Source organism: Mus musculus, chromosome 3 (assembly GCF_000001635.26).
Source record: "Mus musculus strain C57BL/6J chromosome 3, GRCm38.p6 C57BL/6J".
Taxonomy (NCBI): Eukaryota; Metazoa; Chordata; class Mammalia; order Rodentia; family Muridae; genus Mus; species Mus musculus.
Genome location: NC_000069.6, coordinates 32,604,179 through 32,619,033, shown reverse-complemented (window position 1 = coordinate 32,619,033; position 14,855 = coordinate 32,604,179). Strand labels below are relative to the sequence as shown.

Below are 14,855 nucleotides of genomic sequence, written 5' to 3'. Positions count from 1 at the left end.
TGCACCCTGGCACTCCCTCTCTGAGGCGCCCCTTATGTTCCGTTAATAAAGCAGACTTTGAGAGCATGGACTCAGTGAGTTAGTGGCCTAGATGCAGCCGTGGATCGTCATGCACAGTCCTGAGGGGCGATCCTCCACACAGCCAGAACCGTCAACGATGAGCTCTGTGTGTGTGAGAGTGCGTATGTGTGTGAGTGTGGTGCGTATGTGTACGTGTATGTGTGTATACTTGTGTGTACATGTGTCTCTGTGTGTTCCTGTGTATCTCCTTGGCGAGTTTCTCTCCACCAAATTCCCAGTCCTCTCTCTCTCTCTCTCTCTCTCTCTCTCTCTCTCTCTCTCTCTCTCTCCCTCCCTCCCTCCCTTCCTCCCTCCTCCCTTCCCCTCTCTCCTCTCTTTTCTTTACCCCCATCCTCCACAGATCTCCTTATTCTTGGAAACACCAGGAGCTGTGAGAGTCCATCCACACACTTTGTTACTCTTGGGATGCTGCTCTGAGCAATGAAAATCTCACTGACTCTGCTTTCCAACACACAGTACACAGGCTTGTTCTTTAAAAGTAGGGGTTCTTTTTAGAAAACTAAGAGACAGGCAACAAAACAAATACAATATGATATAATATGAAGTGGGTTTTTTTGGGTGATGAATACTTTTTACTTCTTTTAAGTATTTGGACTATTCAGCCAGGATTTCTGTCCGCATCAAATTTTCACAGATCATCAAAGACCATCAATCTTTTCGGGCTCTGCAGTTCATGTTTTGGAGCTATGGATGTCTGCTTCCCCGATCATCTCCAGAATAGATTCAGTACCCCAGGGCTTTCCACTAAGTTTCCCCAGGTGCTTGTCTTTCAATATACAGTTGACAGTAGAGTATTTCTCAGAATCCTGCCATATGGGACATGCTTGTGCACAGGATTATGAGGGAGGAAATCACAACAAAGGAAAATAAGTATCTGAGTTGGTCTAGTCAGGTGCCATGTTATGTGACTTCATGAAACAAGCAGAATCCTAGTGGGCCTCAGTTTGCTAGTCTGTGAAATGGGGATAAATGACAGAGGCAGGCTGAGGCAGGGAGCCTTAGAAATGCATGTCCTCCCTAAGTACCGGCTTCCCCTTGTCTCCAACCTTCTAGTTTAGGACTTATTACTGAAAGATGCCATCAAAAATTAGACCACTCCGGCTGCAACCTACCATCCTGACTCTTTGACGTGTAAGTCTGGTACTTCTTCATTTTCTTCTAGTATTTAATTAGGGAAAGCAAAACTTTGGGGAGAAACCACTTCATCATCCTGGTATCTTGGTGTTTTCACATCTGTGGTGGGGTGGCTTTTACACAGAGCAGATCTTCTCCCCAGTCACATTCAGACTGCTGTTTGGCCTCCTTGCCGGTAGGTATGAGTGGCTTTTATTCCAGGTTGATATGGAGCAGCTGATAAGGAAGAATGGAAGGCCGCGGGGGTGCCAAGCTCTCCTGATATTCTTTAAACCCTTCTACAGCTCTGCAAGCCTCTTTTACCCAGCTCTGTTTCTTTAAATTGTTTGACGTCAGAAAGAGAATGCTATAGCAACCGTCTGTCAAAGTGGAATTAACTCCGAAGAAAGATGGGGGTGGGGAGAGGAGCAATGCCCCTGCAGAAGAAACAAATTGGAGGGAGACATTTAGTTTATAACATGTTCAGTATAAAACGCCGGAGAAATGCGAACAAAGTCGCTTGAGATGCACTGAGGTGCACTAGTGTTTAAAGAGCAGAGACCTGGCAGGGTGCTGGGAGAAGGCCTTCCAGTCATCAGTGACCACAGAGTAACTTCCGAGAGCTGACAGTCAAGAGGGCAGGCTCTGTGCGAGCATAGGTTTGTTCAGGAATGTTTACAGCACGTTCTGGTGTTGGGGGTGGGGAGGAGGGCAGTATCACTAGCTTCGTGTTCCCAGTGAACCTCGGGCATCCACCGACGGCTGCTTGGCTGGATTGACTTCAGATTTTAGAGCCCAGTAATTGCAGACTGCATCTGTGGCTCTCCTGGCTCAACCCTGCAGCCCGCCAGAGCAGAGCAGCCTAGGCCAGGCCCAGGCGTGAAGAAGTCAGGCACTCAGCTTAGACGGCGCGTCCAGGGGCACACTGATAAATCGAAACTGCAGGGGATGCGCTTTCCGCTTCCCAAAGCCGCAGAAGCTGCACGCCTTGCCAGCGCCCACCCCCTGCACCCTGGCCCAGGCCACGCGCGCGCCCCCGCCAGCCCCCTCCCCAACACACACGCACCCTGGCCCTGCATGCGCCAATCAGCCTCCACCCAGGCCAAGCGCGTTCTGGGTTCCCCGAGCCCCTGCAAGCGCCCCCCGCCCCGACCGCGCTCGCTCCCGCCAGCCCCGACCCGAGCCACGCGCGCCGCTCTCTCGGCGCGTTCCCAGACCCTCTCCCCGGCCTCGCGCGCCCCCGCCCCCGCCCCCGCCCAGCGCGCCGCGCCCGGGTCCCCGCCCCGTCCGGCGTGCAGGGCTCTGGGTGTGGTCGCCGTCTTGTGTGGTGGAGCCAGCTAGCGGTTCGCGACCCGCAGCCGGGCGCCCAGCAGTAGCGCGGTGGTGGCGGCCGGGCTCCAGGTAGGTGGCGAGCGCAGGCGGCGGGCGTCAGGGCTCCGTGTGGACGCGGGTGGCGGGCGCTGGGCTCCGTGTGGACGCGGGCGGCCGGGCGCGGGGCTCCGTGTGGACGCGGGCTCCCCTGCGCTCTGCGAGGCCCGGGACGGCCGGAGGGTGCGTCCACCCGGGAGTCTAGAGGACGGTAGCTGCAGAGAATGCCCCCCCCCCCAACACACACACACACACACACACACACACACACACACACACACACACACACACACAGCCTCCCGCCATCTCCACCAAGTTCTCCACGGGCTGCTGGAGCCTCAGGTTGTTGTTTTTGGACTGATACTATGTCCCCAAAGCTTGGTTATTTTTAAGGTGGGTGATAACGGATTTTGGATATTTGCAAGTTTAGAACTAGAGAAAGCGGTTATTTTTTCTCGTCTTCTCCCCGCATCTCTTTCTGCGTTTTCAAAGTTGAGAGAAGGCTGACAGTGGTGGGTGATTTTGTTTTCTCTACTCCTTTCCCATCCACCCCCCCCCCAAAAAAAGGTGAGTATTATAACCTGCTGTAGACCCGCGCCCTACTAGGGAGTTGCCTTAAGACAGAATTGTAATTATTAGTCCCTTTCAATATCGCGAACTCGGACGGTGGTGACCTTTTATATATTTCAGCTTATCAGGATGTGATGGCTGGCATGCTAATGTGAGAGGGAGAGAGGTTGTCTTTTACAGGGGTCTGACCAAACTGTATATCTGGTCTTTGCCAGCATTCATTGCTGATTCTGAAAGTTTACTGTATATTTTAATATTTTGATTAAGAGCACTTAAGGAGTCTTTTGCTTTTGCATTTGGGTTTGCTGGTGAATTTGAAACCGAAATAGAAACTTTAAAAATATCATTTAATAAATATTGCCAGACCTCTTGTCTACACGTTATTAGACCATGACGCTGATTCTTCGTGCTGTGGTTTGCTTAACTGCATGCCTTAAGCCTATGAGCAATACACAGGAAGCAGTTCTGAGTTGCTGGTCTTTTATGAATAAACATTTCAGCGTGTGTTTTTACTCCTTAAAAATAGATCCTGAAATAGATCCTGGGACAATTTCAAAACTAAGAGTGGTATCTAAGTTGGGCTTTTTTTTTTTTTTTTTTTTTTTTCCCCATCACCAAATATTGTCGGAGAGTGAGTGAATTCTCTGATTTCTTTCAGGTGTGTTATTTAAGTTTGGTGGTTTGGCTATTCCTTTCTTTGCCTTGCTGGCTAGTTTAATCAGATTTATTAAAGGAATTGTTTACTGAAGCTCTGTCCTCTCATCAGGGGCAGTGAGCTATTCTGTTCTGTCATCTCTGGGTCACTCCTCAAAGGACACATTATACCTTCCACAGGCAAGGCGATGTTAAATGACTCACTGTGGCCTTGTAACTGTTAACTCAAGTTGGAGTCAGGACAAGATCCCTCTGTCCGCAGAGTGCATGCTTTTCCTGCAGAACACATTCAGTTAGTCCTAGGTCCTGGGAAGGACCCTCAGCCATCACTGATGTACACATAAAATTTCCTTGACATGTCAGAAACCTGTGCTGGTTTCTCTGCTGTGATTGGTGCCATTTACTGGTGTTACTCTGTATAGCCACCCATCAGCCATTCTGTTCCTGGCATCCCTGGGGTCAGTGACCCTTTTCCTGAGGTACAGTTACTCTATTGGCATTAAACTGGTGGTGGCTCCTACAAACTAATACCCCTATTTTGACATGGGCTCCAGAGAAACAACTACCACCACTTTGGGAGGATGGAAGCAGGGTAGCAAGCAACTCCAGGTGTTGTGGAGTTTCAGCTCCAGCAGATGAGGCAGGAGGGTGTTGTTGAAAGGGGTTCTAACCTGGGCTACAAGGAAGCCCCTGTCTCCCAACAACAACCTGCTTTATAACGTGGGAATTCTTTGATATCCTTTATGTGTTAAGCCAGATGTTCTCACAGCTGCTTCCTGTACTACCACCCCCTTACCCTGAAGCTTCTGTGTCTGGTTCTGTGGCTCCCTTACGTTGTTGTGTAAATATGGTGGTGTATCTACTGAAAACACACTTTTCTCAATGTGGTGTTCTACCTCAGTTACTGTCCTATGTCTTTCTGTCTGTCTTTCATTTTTTTCTTTCTTTTTTTTTCTCTTCTCTCTCTCTCTCTCTCTCTCTCTCTCTCTCTCTCTCTCTCTCTCTCTCTCTCTTTGTTTGTTTCGTTTTGAGACAGGGTTTCTCTGTGTAGTTTTAGCTATCCTGGAACTCCATCTATAGACCAAGCTGGTCTGGAAACCACAGAAATCTGTCTGCTTCTGCCTGCTTTCAGAGTTCTGGGATTAAAGGTATGTGGTCACCACTGCCTAGTTTTTATTAAAGTCATTTTAAATTACTCGTGTTTCTGGGCACCTTAGTGCCAGTGCCTGAAGAGGCAGTGGCTTCAGATCCCTCTGAAGGTAGGGTCATTAAGGGTCTTTGCGAGGCACTTGTTTCTTCTTCAAGAGCAGTATGCTCTTGTAACAGCTGAGCATCTAAGCTCTTTAAGCTTTACCACCTAATTTTGATCTTCATTGAGAAAGGCTGATCTTGCTTGTCAACTGGATGTGAACCTTGGCAGAGGAACCTGAAGAATTGCTTCCATCAGATTGGTCTTTGGGCATGTCTGTGTGGCATTTTCTCCATTGCCAATTGATGGGCTATGTAAGAAAGGTAGCTGAAAGTGAGCCTGGGAGCGAGCCAGTGACCCTCTGTGGTTTTCCCTTCAGTTCTAGCTTGAGCTCCTGCCCCCGCCCTCCCTCCGTGAGGACTGTAACCTGGAAGTGCAAGCCAAATCAATCCTTTCCTCCCCAGGTTGCTTTGGGTCAGTGTTTTAGCATAACAACAGAAAAGCAAGCTGGGGTAGCTCATTAAAAAACATAAAAGCAAAAGCCCTTGTATTACATTTTTATTGAGTGTGTGCATCTGTACAGGTGTGCATTCATGTGTGAGCAGATGCAAACCTGTGGCTGTCACAGGACAGTCTTTTCTCTCCTTTGGTCCTGGGGTGGGGGTGGGGCCAAACTTGGGTCTTTGGGTTGTCATCCTGCAGGCCCTGGGAAAGACAATAAATAAATACAAGACAGGTAGGTAGTCTGTAACTCCAGTACCAGGACCCCAACACCTTCTGACTTCCTTGGGCACCAGGCACCCGTGTTTACACATACACACACAGCCTTGAACCCATGCACATAAGCAAGCTGGAGGGGGGCTTTAGGATATGTTTCTTTTTCTTTTTTTTTTTCTTTTCTTAACTCCACAGTTGAGTACAAACATTGAATAACCGAACACCAGAAGGAAAAGAACCAGGTAGGGTTTGAACATGGGACCGGCCAGTTTCGATCTCATTGTAAGATGGCCCGGGGAAGTTTGATCTTTGCAGGTAGCTCTTACTTGCATGGTAGCCGTGTGGTGGTCCTGAAGCCATCTTGTGGGTATTGTCACATTGAGAAGATGAATGTGAGGGTTTGAATGAAAATGGCTTCCGTGGTCTCGTATGTTTGAACGCACATTTCCCAGCTTGGTATACATTTAGGATGGATTAGGAGGTGTGGCCTGGTTGGAGGAGGTGTGTCACTGAGGGTGGGCTTTGAGACCCAGGATCTCTGCCTGCCTCCTGCCAGCTGATCAGGATGTACAGTTCTCAGCTCCAGCCCCGAGCCTGTCTGTTTCCCCAGACCAGCCCTCTGAAGCTGTAAGCAAGCTCCCAGTTGAATCCTTTCTTTTATAAGAGTTGCTTTGGTCATGGTGCCTCTTCATAGCAATAGAACAGTAACAAAGACAATGAGTCAATGTATTGATATTTCATGAGCTAGAGTTTTTACTCCAAGAGACAAAAAACAAGAAATAAGGGCTGGGTGTGGACTTCATTGGTAGGGGGCTTGCCTAGCATGCCCTGGCTTCTACCCACTTCATTGTGGCACATGCCTGTAACGCCAGCACTTGATAGGTGGAGCAGAGGGTCAGAGGTTCAATATCCGTGGTTACACAGAAAGTTTTAGGCTAGGCTGGGCTATGTGAGACCCTGTCAGAAAGGAAGGGAGCTAGGAAATATGGGAGGAGCAACGAAGAGTCTCTAGCCTTAGGTTCAGACAAAGGGCATCAACATGAGCCTATGACTAAAAGATGTGAACACACTGTCGTACATAACATGTACATAATTGTACATGTACATACAGCATACATACAAACCTTTGCCAGCTCTGGCTGGCGAGGATGACACTGAAATGACATGGACGTGGCCAGTGCCTTATCTACATGGCTGAGTCTAGAGCTGGCACAGGGAAGCTCTAGGTGAGCCTTGAACTTTGTGCTGCAGAGCAAGGTAATGTTGAAAACAGACAGGCCGCCACTGCACCTGCCTCTTGCTGTGTCTGCCTCTCTCCCCGCCCCCACATCACATTCTTTTCCTGTTGATCCAGCAGGCAAGGTTGGACACTTTAGAGCTTCCTTTTTTTTTTTTTTTTCTTCCCTGTTTCTTCTGCCTGAGTCCAACTCAGGGCCTGATGCATGTGTCCAGCATCCTGCCATCCCCAGCTACGTCCTCAGTCCCATCATTGTTTGTTTTGAGACAGAGTCTCACGGTGAAGTGCAGGCTGGCTTCCCACTGGTTGCAGTCGTTCTGACTCAGTGCCAGAATCGCACGGCGTATGCCACGCCTGGCTTCTTTCCCTTTTGAAGACATGCCTCATGTCCTGATTCCATTCAACTCTACTTAGATGAATTTATCTTACAATAGCCTCCCTAACCACCTGGGATCTATGGCTGTTTTCCTGTGTAGCTAAAGTCGGGTAGAGAGCCGTGGTGCCCTTGCTTCGGGTTCATTTCCTAAGCAGATGATAACAGAGAGCCTGCCTTCCTTGCTTCTGATGCTGTGATAAGATACCCTAACAAAAGTAGCTTAAGAGGGAGAGGTTGTATTTCGGCTCACAGTTCAGGTGCAGTCCGTTGTTGCTTGAGAAGCCATCGCAGCAGAACTTGAGGCAGCCGCTTACCCTGTGCAGGCAGGAACGAAGCAGAGAGCAACGGGCGCGAGCAAGCATGTGACTGCTCACCTTGCTGCCTCTGCTTTATAGTCCAGGATCCCAGGGAGGAAATGGGGCCACCACATCGAGCAGATCTCCCCACCCCAGTTGCTAAACTCAGGATAATCCCCAGAGGGGCTGGGGAGATGGCTCAGCAGCTAAGAGCACTGACTGTTCTTCCAGAGGCCCTGAGTTCATTACCCAGCAACCACATGGGAATGTGCAATGGGGATCTGATGCCCTCTGTACTCGCATGCATGAAATAAATAAATAAATAAATAAATAAATAAATAAAGCTTTAAAAAAAGAAACAAAGAAAAAAGGGTTAATCCCCAGAGGCGTGCTCATCCTCAGGTGGTTCTAGAATATCAGGTTAACACTAACCGTCATAGCTCCGGGACAATGAGAATCTCGGTGTCTGATAATTGCACCTCCAGAACCTGGGGTATCCTGGTTCGTGGTTGGCACAGATCCTGGATGGATGGATATGGTTGGCGGAATGAGTGTAAGCACTCGGATTTCCAGCTCTTGCATTTGAGGAGTGCTCTCTGAGATGGACAGAACGCTGTGCAGAGAAGCTGTACAGCTTCTGTAGAAGGCGCTGGAGTGCCAGCAGCATGTCACGGCCGCCTTTTTCTTGGCTGCCCTCTGGTGGAATAATGCTGACAAGAAGTGGATGAGTGGATAGGTTACCAGAGACTAAAATAGGAAAACTCAGCATCAGCTAGATGGTTCTCCAATCAATCAATCAATCAATCAATCAATCACCAAAGCAGGACCTCATCTGGTAGAGTGCTAGTCTAGTGTGTACAGAGTACTGGGTTTGATCCTCATAAAAAGAAGGTGACGTTGCCCCTGCCTGAGATCTAGCAGAACGTTAATTAGAAGAGGCTGGAGGGTCAGGAGTTCAAAATCATTCTTGGCTATTCAAGAAGCTTGAGGCTAGGGAGGGCCACATACAATCTTGTTTCAAAAAAAAAAAGTCAGTTTGGAATTTTTAATTTTATGGACCAGATATGGTATATCACACACCTTTAATCCCAGTACTCAGGAGGCAGAGCCGAATTACCTCAGCCCGCCAGATCCCCTAGGAATGACACACAGACTTTTTAATATTTAGGAAAGCTTGGGAGAGTCTCAGCTATTTCACCTCAGTAAACGCGACCCCTAGCTCTGCTCTGCTACATGGCTTGGTAGTCACCCCTCCTCACCTGTTTCTTCATGTCTGGCTGTGGAATCTCCTGCTTCTGACTCTTTCCTAGCATTCCCTACTCTGCTCGGATGTTCCACCTATGCTATCCTGCTTTGCTATTGGCTGCTCAGCTCTTCAGTAACCAATCAGAAGGTATTTACAAAGCCCTGAGATAGATGGTGCATCTTACAGAGTGTGCAAGAGATTATTCCAGCAGAGGTGGGTGGATCCCTGTGAGTGTGAGGCCATTCTGGGTTGCACAGTGAGGCCCTGTCTCAAGAAGGAAAGAAAAGGAAAAAACTAAAATATAAAGAAAGAAAATCTTAGTTTTAGGCAAGCCTCCTTGTTAGTCCTAATCTGATGAGAAAGATGGAAAGAAGATGATCAGTGGAGTGTAGAGAGAGATAGCTTAGGATGAAGGAGGTGGCAGTGGGGATGGCAGGGGTCATGAGTGCCAGTTCCCTTTGGTACACTACTTATGAGCAAAAGATGCTTGGTAGGTTCCCAGCACTGCACTGTTTCCCAGTACACACCATTGCCCAGGGCACACCACTGCCCAGTACACACCATTGCCCGGTGCATACCACTTCCCAGTGCACACCATTGACCAGTGCATACCACTTCTCAGTGCACACCATTGCCCAGGGCACACCATTGCCCAGTGCATACCACTTCTCAGTGCACACCATTGCCCAGGGCACACCACTGCCCAGTGTACACCATTGCCCGGGGCACACCACTGCCCAGTGCACACCGTTGCCCAGTGCACAGCATTACCTAGTGCACACCACTGCCCAGTGCACACCACTTCTCAGTGCACACCACTTTCCAGTACATACCACTGCCCAGTGCACACCACTTCTCAGTGCACACCACTTCTCAGTACACACCATTGCCCAGCGCACACCAGTGCACACCACTTCCCAGTACACACCATTGCCCAGTGCACACCACTTCCCAGTGTGCATTCTGGAGAGCTTCCCTGCCAGATGCTCACAGTGCATTCCCTTTGTTCTGCTTTGAAATAGTCCCCACATAAAATGAAGATTTCCCTCATTACTGGGGATTGAACCCAGGGACTAGAACACATCACATTTTCAGCTATAGAGATACCAACACAATTCTATTCTGTATCCATTCGGTACACAAGGAGATTGGTCCCTATGATCAGAGAGCAAGTCGTGACTGAGTCCTAGGATGTGTGTGTGTGTGTGTGTGTGTGTGTGTGTGTGTATGCTTTGATTATATTGTGTGTGTGTGTGTACACCTTTGCATGAAGATGTGCACACGCCACAGTGTGGAGGTCAGGAGACAACTTTTAGGATCCTTCTGCTGTGTGGGTCTCAGAGATCAAACTCAGGCTTGGCAGCAAGTACCCATACTCTCTGAGCCATCTTTCCAGGCCCCGAATTACACACACACATGCACGCACACAGACACACACCCAGGCTGGCCTTGAACTCACAGAGATCTGCCTGTTTCTGTCTCTTGAGTGCTGGAATTAAAAGGCCTACTTTTAAATGGCAATTCAGTAATGAATGGCTAGACTTGGGGCTTGTCTCCTCCTACTTTTATAAAGATGACTTAGTGTATGGTATGAGTTTATGTATTCTTAATTCTTGAGCCACCTCCCAGGCCCTCCCCCTAATTTTTACGACTTTCTCACAAAAACACTTTGTCTGGGACTTGGTGGGTGTATTGGACTTGCACAGTTTGGTGATATGATATGAACTTAGAACCCAGGCCTGCATCTGAAGCTGTGTGACGCTTTGTTCTCTAAACTGGCATGTGCAACGGAATTAATCAGAGTAGTTAAGGTGTAGAATAGCTCGTTTTTAATCCTAGAATTCTGTAAGGTAAATAGAACATGGTAAAGCCAGGCGTGGTGGTACATGTCTGGGAACTCAGTACCCGTGAGGCTTAAGGCTAACCTGGACTGCAAAGTAAGTCCTATCTTTATGTAAGGGAAAGCATGCTAGACAGTTATTTCCGGAAGCTGAGCTTTGTCAGCAGAGGTCTCTAGTGTGCACTGCCTGGCCTGGTGTTGCTCTGAGGGCTGCCCACTATGTATTCGCTTACATTCTGATGCAGGAATTTTCATTCCTACCTGTGTGGATTGCTGTCCCAGGTCCACCTGGGGTATTTTCAGGCCATGTTGGCACCTGTAATCCTGATGCTAGGGAGGAGACTGGGGGGCTCCTTTGGACTCAGGAGCTAGGTAGCCTACTAAACAGGCAAGCCCCAGATTCAGGTAGAGCCCGTGCTTCAAAAAACAAAGTGGAGAGTGATTGAGGCAAACATGGGATTCAACCTCGAGCCTGCACACGCAGATGTACAGAACTTTCTACACACATGTGCATACATGAGGACACCGACACATTCATACCACACACAGTAACCAACCGGCATCTTTCATGTTTCATGCGAACTTTGCATCTGTGTGGATTCTGAGTAGCTAAAAACTTAGACATGGACATACGGACTCCTCACTCACACTGCTGCTATACAGACTGCAGAATGCCTCCCTTTGGTGAGAGTTCTGTGGATAGTTTAAGACGAGTTGTGCGAAGGATGTTTGAATTACACAGCTGAACTGCTTCTGTTTTATCAGTTAAGCTGTGTGGATCCAAAGCTCATTGGCACCCTCTGATATTTGGTACTGGCACAGCCCAGCTTTTAAGGTACCCGATAGGCATCTTCGCAGCGCTCTCAGTGTGTGAGAGTTGTTTAAAACACTTTGGCTGAATCAGATGCTCATTGCTGAAGCCCTTAGTCATCTTGTAGCAATTGAAAGAGCACCATGCTTATCAATTACTTTTCTAAAAAAATATTAATTTCAACCGTGTTATTGACTTCAGGGCCATGTCTACACTTCGTTGTGATACACAGTGCCAGTTTGATCGAGAGTAATATCTCCATTTGGGAAAGTCTTTGGAGATTACACTGTGCATTTCTGGTGCTTTTAAAAAGAGAGCTGGAGAGAGAGCCCAGAGTTTAAAATGTTTGCTGCCTAAGCACGGGCTCAAATCTCCAGAACCCACATCAATACTGGATGGGCAAGGCAGCCTCAGGAGGCATAGTCAGTGGATCCACAGAATAGCCTGGCTGCCAAGACCAGTGATACCAGTACACTCTGGGTTTGATTGAGAGACCCTGCCTGAATGAATCAGGTTGAGCAGCAGATAAGTATAATTCCCGAACACTTGAAACCATGCACACACATATATCCACCACATGAAAAGAAGAAAAATGAAGGAAGTATGTCCTTTAATACCCTGTGAGTGAGTGTGTGTGTGTGTGTGTGTGTGTGTGTGTGTGTGTGTGTGTTTGGAGGGCAGCTGCAGAGGGCTTTGTGCAGCCTTGCTGGTTGACCCCACACATTTCCGGCTGTCTTAGCCTGCTGTCTGCAGCTTTCCTTAAGTGCTGGATATTGCCCATATATTTGCCTTCTGGTGTTTCTATGACAGCATCAGCCTCACCCCTTCATCCCTAACATCACCGCGTTAGGAGCTGCATGATGGGGCTGACCCCACAGCATGCAGCATGGCCAGCAGGCTTTGCTTCACAGTTGTCATGGCAGCCGCCAGGACCCATAATTCCTGAGTTCTGCATGTCTGCGCAATCAGCTTCATTCACACAATGCCAAGGTCAAGAGCGTGAGAGGTACCTGGGATCATTTGATTCCAAGCAGTAGCTTATGTGTGTGTGTTTTGTGCACTTGTGTGCTTCTGTCTGTCTCTCTGTCCCTCACCCCCGCTCTCTCTCAAGGGGAGAGAGTTGGGCATTGTTAGCCACTGATGGTAAGGATCCAGTGAGTAAATTCAAAAGACTGGTTATTGGCTGAAAGTGGAGACCTGTTTGATAGGCTAACATCTGGCTCTACTTCATGAACTCTGGGAAATCATTCTGATTTGGCACCACCAACAAGTATTCTTGCCACATAAGGATATTGAAGCTGATTATACTATAGCCTACAGATTGTATTTCTAATATATAAGAAATGTAAAGGATTAAAAAAAGAAGTTAAAAAAAAACACCGTTACAAAGTAGCTAGGACTACAGTAATATTCTTGTCTCCTGCCACTGTGACTTCTTTTGCTCTTCATTTCTTAAGGTATTTCAAGTTAGCTTATTTACTGAAGACAAAAGTGTCTTAGGCACTGATACTGTAGTGAAAAATAAAGCAATGGTATGCCTCCGATCAGTGCATCTTATTGGGTGAAAGAGGCCACAGATAAGTAAATACATACTAAGCAGTGTTGGAGAGAAGGCAAGGCAAAGGGCCCCGGTAGTGATAGCAGTGGGTGGGTGCAGGTGGAGTGGGGGTCGGTGACATTTGAGCAGGTGGGAGCTGGGGGCGGGGGGGAGTCTGCAGTGAAAACATGAGGAGCAAGAGCATTCTAGACACAGAGGAAGGCAATGGGAAGACACCAAGACCGGAGCTCTCTGGGTGTCTTCAAGGAGCAGCAAGAGCTCTTCAAGAGCTGGGGGAAGGATGGGTATCAGGGGTGTATGGTAAGTTTGAAGATGAGAGAACAAGGAGACACTGCTGCTTGACCTCTGTAGGTCAAGATCAAAGTCAGCTTTAGGGTCTGGGGACCAGCAAGACGACCTTCAAGACCTTCGTTCCTCTTCAGAGTCCACACAAAGGGAAAAGCCAGGTAGTGTGCCTGTAATCCCAGATCTCTGGTACTGATAGGCCTGCCAGTCCAGCCTGCTGCCTGAGCTCCAGGTTAGTGTGAGAGACTCTGATTCAGAAGAAGGTGGGCTGGGCCTGGGAAATGATAACCCAGTGTGCTGGATAATGTTATGTCAGCTTGACACAGTCTAAAGTCATGTGAAAGAGGGATCCTCAATTGAGAATATGCCTCCATGAAATCTGGCCATAGGGCATTTTCTTGATTAGTGATTGATGGGGGAGGGCCCTACCCATTGTGGATGATGCCAACCCTGGGCTGGTGGTCCTGCATCCTGTAAGAAAGCAGGCTAAGCAAGCCATGAGACATAGGCCAGTAAGCAGCACTCCTCCATGGCCTCTGCATCAGTTCCCATCTCCAGGATCCTACCTGATGGAGTTCCTTTCCTGACGTCTTTCTTCAGTGATGAACAGTGATGTGGAAGTATAAACCAAATTAACCCTTCCACCCCAGCAGCAATTGTAACCCTAAGTAAGAATATGGATTGTCCGTTGACTTTCGTGTGTGTGTGTGTGTGTGTGTGTGTGTGTGCGCGTGCATGTGTGCGACGAACACACACTCATACATGAGAAGGGAGAAGAGGGAGAGGGGAAGTTCAACTCCATTTTAAGAGTGCAAAACACAGCAGGACCTACTACAGAAGCCGGACTTATGCTCTGAGAGTGTGTGCTGTAGGCATGGCTGGGGAAGAGTCAGCGGCTGAAGAAAAGAGGTCAGGTGAGGGAGGATGGAGACTTGATCATATTTCATAGAGTTCTAGGCAGGCAGGCATTCGAGTTGCCTGTGAAGCCATCCAAGCTGGGTGTGCTGGCCTATGCCTCTTGTCTGAGTTCTACTTTTGTCTTCTGAAAAGACACCGCGGCCAAGCCAATTTATAAAAGAAAACAGTCAACTGGGGGCTTGCTCTTGGTTTCAGTAGGTGATTCTATGACCCTCGTGGTGGGGAGCACAGCAGTAGGCAGGCAGTGCTGGAGTGGTAGCTCAGAGCTTACATTCTGATCCTCAAGTTTGAGGCAGAGAACACAGACTGAGCCTGGCGCAGGCTTTTGAAACCTCAAAGCCCACTCCCAGTGACGCACCTCCTCCAACGAGGCCACACCTCCATATCCTTCCTAAACAGTTCTGCCGACTGGGGACCGAGCATTCAAATGCGCGAGCCCATATAGACCCACGGGCTGTTCTCATCCTTAGCATCATCCTTGACATCCTAGCACTTGGGAGGTCGAAGCAGAGGACCCATTCAAACAAGCTCAGCCTGGGTATGGTATATACCTTCATCTCAGTACTTGGCAAAGTCAGGTTGGTCTCTGAGTTTGA

The 14,855-nt window shown here is 48.5% G+C and overlaps 1 protein-coding gene and 1 long non-coding RNA gene across 6 annotated transcripts in view; one reads left to right on the top strand and one right to left on the bottom strand.

Moving 5' to 3' along the window:
- Positions 1 to 549: 549 nt before the first annotated feature.
- On the bottom strand, positions 550 to 2,423 carry Gm52622. Its single transcript, XR_003954599.1, has 2 exons — positions 1,757 to 2,423; positions 550 to 1,631 (listed from the first exon to the last, which is right to left on the bottom strand). It is a non-coding gene; the product is annotated as a predicted gene, 52622 (long non-coding RNA).
- The window catches only part of Gnb4 (guanine nucleotide binding protein (G protein), beta 4), a 38,087-nt gene continuing 25,592 nt past the window's right edge, over positions 2,361 to 14,855 (top strand). For 2 of the 5 annotated variants that reach the window (NM_001348105.1, NM_013531.5), the window contains exon 1: positions 2,444 to 2,595. The gene's annotated coding sequence lies outside the window, so the exon portion shown is untranslated. Of the gene's footprint in view, positions 2,596 to 2,866; positions 2,956 to 4,687; positions 4,935 to 14,855 lie in introns of those variants that run through there. The other 3 variants (NM_001348104.1, XM_006535404.4, NM_001348062.1) reach the window with 3 other exon arrangements.